Below are 5043 nucleotides of genomic sequence, written 5' to 3'. Positions count from 1 at the left end.
AACCAAGGTAGACACCAGAAACCACAGTCCACATCGGAATCAAGAGGGCTGTCGAACCACACGTCATGCGAGACAGCATCGGCAAAACGAGGAAAAGTACACTGCCACAAAATACGCCAAACTCCAGGGCAGGTAACTGGGGTGTTAGCAGCCAATAGGCAGTGGTTGCACGTCATCAAATAATAACACAAAATTCAAAAACTAATAACAGGCACTAGAAGAGGGCTAATAGATTCCGCCAACTCGAGACGCTCCACTTGCTGCTGTTCGTGTCACGGCGACCCTCGAGCAGCAACGCACTAACAGACGGCGTGATCACAGAATAGTGGAGGTTTCATTACTGCACTAATGTTCACTCAACTCAACGTGCACAACGAGGTTGTGGCCCTCGCAACCACAGCCCCTCTATCCGGCAATGCCTGCGTGCTGCGAGTGGTCCCGGCATGTCCGCGCGCTGCCTGACCTCTCTGCTGCTCCGTCCCAACCGAACTACCTGACACACTCCAACCCGGAAAACACTTGAAGTCCCTCCAAAGATAATACCACCGTACTAGATATCATTAACCGCTGTTGCTGCCACTCGCGGACAGACAACACTAGCAAACGCCGTGGTGCGAGTAAACACAAGAAGAAATCGAGACGCCACTATCCCTATTACATGATGCCAGCCTAACAATGGTACCAACGCAAGCCACACATGGCTCAGAATCATTATTCATTCTAATTGAATCAACTGTGAGTTCTAGGTGAAATACTGTAAAATAACTATATAAAGTTTTTTGCCTTGTTTCACAAATTTTATTTTGTTTACTGGACAACCGAAGTTCGGGTTATAAGCCCATTGCAGTGTACTTGAAAATGCGCCTACAACACGAATCCAGGTAGTGCAGTAACCATACTAAAATTTGAAACTTCCTGGCAGATTAAAACTGTGTGCCCGACCGAGACTCGAACTCGGGACCTTTGCCTTTCGCGGGCAAGTGCTCTACCAACTGAGCTACCGAAGCACGACTCACGACCGGTACTCACAGCTTTACTTCTGCCAGTAAGCTGTGAGTACCGGTCGTGAGTCGTGCTTCGGTAGCTCAGTTGGTAGAGCACTTGCCCGCGAAAGGCAAAGGTCCCGAGTTCGAGTCTCGGTCGGGCACACAGTTTTAATCTGCCAGGAAGTTTCATATCAGCGCACACTCCGCTGCAGAGTGAAAAATCTCATTCTGGATACTAAAATTTGTTGAAAAAATGGTTCAAATGGCTCTGAGCACTATGGGACTTAACATCTGTGGTCATCAGTCCCCTAGAACTTAGAACTACTTAAACCTAACTAACCTAAGGACATCACACACATCCATGCCCGAGGCAGGATTCGAACCTGCGACCGTAGCAGTCGCGCGGTTCCGGACTGAGCGCCTAGAACCGCGAGACCACCGCGGCCGGCAAAATTTGTGAAAGCGGGCAGGAAACAGTGTTCGTTTAGGTAAACACTCTTCACTTAATATTGATTTTTATATTGTGCAAGTGGGCTTCTGCGAGATAATTTTCCAGTACCACTAGGAGAATTGCAAATCTAGCAACATTCCCATGGTGCTTTCAAGGGAGTCAAATAAATCTGTGACCAACTTTGAACATGGCTAACGTTTGCAGCAACCATATACAAAAATTTGAAAAATATGTAAGAATCTGCAAACGGTTGTCAGATTTTTAGACATTTTTCAAATCTGTGACCATGCGTTCCACCCCTTTTTGCATAATTTCAGTATCCCCTGTTAGTCTATTCGGTATGGGTCTAGGACGATTCAGCAACTTTCCGTGATGGGTCAAGTGATACCTAACGAGTCTCCTTGGCAGACTAACTGGTATCTCACCTACGACTGAACGTGTATGATCATTCCATTTCATATCCACACAGTTCGTTACACCCATGTACTTAACACAGTTGACTCACTGTGATGAGTATCACTGATAATATAATCATAGGAAATAATGTTTTCCATTTGACATGTCTGCACATTTAGAACTAGTTGACACCCATTGGACTACCTTCAAATCTTATCAAGATCTGAATGGACTTGTGTGCAGCTTTTTTAAATTAATAATTCATTGGTTACAAATAACTACATCATATGTCATGATATTGTACATATACAACTTCCATCTTTCATTGGTGGCGGCAGGGTGGTATTGGTGGAAGGGCCAAGCCCCAGACTCAATACCACTTGTGGTTGACAACATCTGTATTTATTTCGTGAAAACATTAAAAATTTTACAGTTTTATACATAGTTGTTACTCAGAAACCTACACTAGTTTCAACATAGGATTATATAGCGAATCGGTTGCAAATAACTGTTAGGTACATTGACCTAGGTTTCAATAATCTGCTGTTTTCCATAGCTAGGCACACGTGCCAAAGGCTGGAACGTTTTATATCACTTTTCACTTGAGCACAGCTGCTCAAAATTCTGACCATTGCTTCTTAGCAATGTAATTTTACGATTTGTCAAAATTCATTCTGATGAAGACACCCTTAGTAGGCGTTGAAACCTAGGCCAATGTACCTAAGAGTTATTTGAAACCAGTAGGCTGTATAAGTCTATGTTTAAATTAAAAAATTTCCTTTACAATAAATTCAAGCGAAAAGCCAGTTAACATCAAGCAACATCGAAGAGCGCCAGTATGGCTTAAAAACTTGCTTTGAAATTTACCACTTAAAAAATTACAACACCAGCATCAATAATCACAGAGCGTCAGAAGGCTTAGAATTTAAAATTCTCTCAAAAGAAATTTACTGTAAGATCTAAATCAATGGTCAACGCAAGAAGGTTTAGAAATAGCCTTGAAGTTTTTAAGCAGGTTAAGATCGATACAGAATTTCAGAGGGGTTTGGAATGTCCCTTAAAGAAACGAAAGAAATGTAAAAGTTTTTAAAATTCTTTCAAAACAGTTTAAGAGGATAAATGTCCCACTTCAGATCAACTTGGCCACGGTGGTGGCTACCAGGAATACAAAAAATGTAAAAAGAGTGACTGAAAGCAGGCTTGTAGGGGCTTAAACGTTTAATAATTTGGCAACAATTCCAACCTTAAAGCGTCCGAGTACTGGATTTCTGGAGGCAACCTGTTGTAATTTCCTTGGGTTAACCTTGTTTTTAAATATCACCCTCTTGTTTAAATATCGTGGGAACAAGTAATAGTCTATCCCAGTTATCTTTGATTATTTCTTGGGCTCAAGTATTATAACCACTTACTTACGTGTTTATCATTTTATTTTAAAAGAACAGGAGGAACAAATTTGTAGTAGTCTAGAGCAATGTATTATTCTTGGGTTTTACATGGTTACTGTCTAAGCTGATCGAACACGAATATCGGGGTGTCAGTTTTTCAGGCTGGGATAGTTAAACATCCCGTATGCTGAGCCGGCCAGAGTGGCCGAGTGGTTCTAGGTGCTAGAGTCTGGAAAAGCGCGACCCCTACGATCGTAGTTTCAAATCCTGCCTCGGGCGTGGATGTCCTTAGTGGCTAGTTGGCTAGTAAGACAACCAGGAGCTGAGTCAGCATACAAAATGGTTCAAATGGCTCTGAGGACTATGGGACTTAACTTCGGAGGTCATCAGTCCCCTAGAACTTAGAACTACTTAAACCTAACTAACGTAAGGACATCACACAACACCCAGCCATCACGAGGCAGAGAAAATCCCTGACCCCGCCGGGAATCGAAACCGGGAACCCGGGCGTTGGAAGCGAGAACGCTACCGCACGACCACGAAATGCGGGCTACTGGGACGTCACCGGGACCGCTATTCCGTGCCGAGATGCGGTTGGGGGTCGTCACTCACTGAAGTTCTTATGCTTATGGCGACGCTCTGTCCCAGGATCTTCTTAATTTTCCGTTCCTCGTTAAATTTGCCCTTGCTTGCATTCCCCTCCCGGAATCAAGCCTCAAAAAAGAACTAACAGGAAAGTTTCAACTCATCAGACAGCTACTAAATTTCATGATGAAGAAAACCATTAACAGAGTTTAACTTGGTGGAAAGACACTATAAGTGATGTCAACAAGGGGGAGATAAAATCTCCTCCCCCTTCTCTTTCACACAGTGGAACAACCAGGCTCTGCAGCTACCACTGAAATGGACTTTCATTGGTGGTCTCAGGAATTCATGGAAGGGCCAAGCAACCGGTTCAACATGACTTGTGGCTGATAACATTCTTAATTTGTTTCTTGGAAACATTAAAATTTTCTTTTACAATGGAACGAAGCGAGAAGCCAGTTAACAACAACGAATAATCACAGAGGGCCAGAAGGAATTAAAAATTCGCTTTGAACTTTATCGAATTAAAACAAGACTAACATCACTAATCACAGATCGCCAGAAGGATTACTAGATTTTCTTTAAAATTCTCTCGAGAAAGAAAATTAAATGAGCAAAATCAATAATCACCAAGCGCCAGAAGGCTTAGATATCGCCTTGACATTTTTAATTATTACAAGGTCAAGATATTTTACAATCTTTTCGAAACAATTTAAGAGAGCAAATGTCCAACTTCAATACAAATGTAAAAACAATGACAGGAAGCAGGCATGTACTGGCTTACACGTACCCTACACAGGGTCTTTCACTTACTTGCCTCTCACATAATGAGTACATTAGTTATACGTATACAGCTTTAAGCTACTTGTGGTCATACATACTGCTTCGTTATTTTCTGGGAGTGGATCACCAGCACGCAGCCTGTAGATTAGCTCTTATATTCGAGCACAAATTTTGATGATTACACACATTGTTTGAAATTAATGACTAGCTGGTTTCTATTTTTTCCAGTTTTTCTAAGAATAAACTTGTATATTTCGGCGAGATAGACTTAGTTCCTCACGTTTTTCATGAGCGGCCGCTGATAGCGAAATTCCGTTCTCCACCATATCCCGTTCTCTTTCTGACCGAAATTTAGTGATGAAATTGTGGTGTCACCGCCAGACACCACACTTGCTAGGTGGTAGCCTTTAAATCGGCAGCGGTCCGGTAGTATACGTCAGACCCACGTGTCGCCACT

General features: G+C 42.5%; 2 non-coding genes across 2 annotated transcripts; one reads left to right on the top strand and one right to left on the bottom strand.

Annotated features, from left to right (window-relative positions):
* Positions 1–933: 933 nt before the first annotated feature.
* On the bottom strand, positions 934–1008 carry Trnas-cga (transfer RNA serine (anticodon CGA)). Its single transcript has one exon. It is a non-coding gene; the product is annotated as a tRNA-Ser (tRNA).
* A 65-nt stretch (positions 1009–1073) lies between these two features.
* Trnas-cga (transfer RNA serine (anticodon CGA)) lies at positions 1074–1148 on the top strand. The gene has a single exon. It is a non-coding gene; the product is annotated as a tRNA-Ser (tRNA).
* Positions 1149–5043: the final 3895 nt, after the last annotated feature.

Source organism: Schistocerca gregaria, chromosome 4, assembly GCF_023897955.1.
Source record: "Schistocerca gregaria isolate iqSchGreg1 chromosome 4, iqSchGreg1.2, whole genome shotgun sequence".
NCBI lineage: Eukaryota > Metazoa > Arthropoda > Insecta > Orthoptera > Acrididae > Schistocerca > Schistocerca gregaria.
This window is presented reverse-complemented; position numbering and strand designations above follow the sequence as displayed.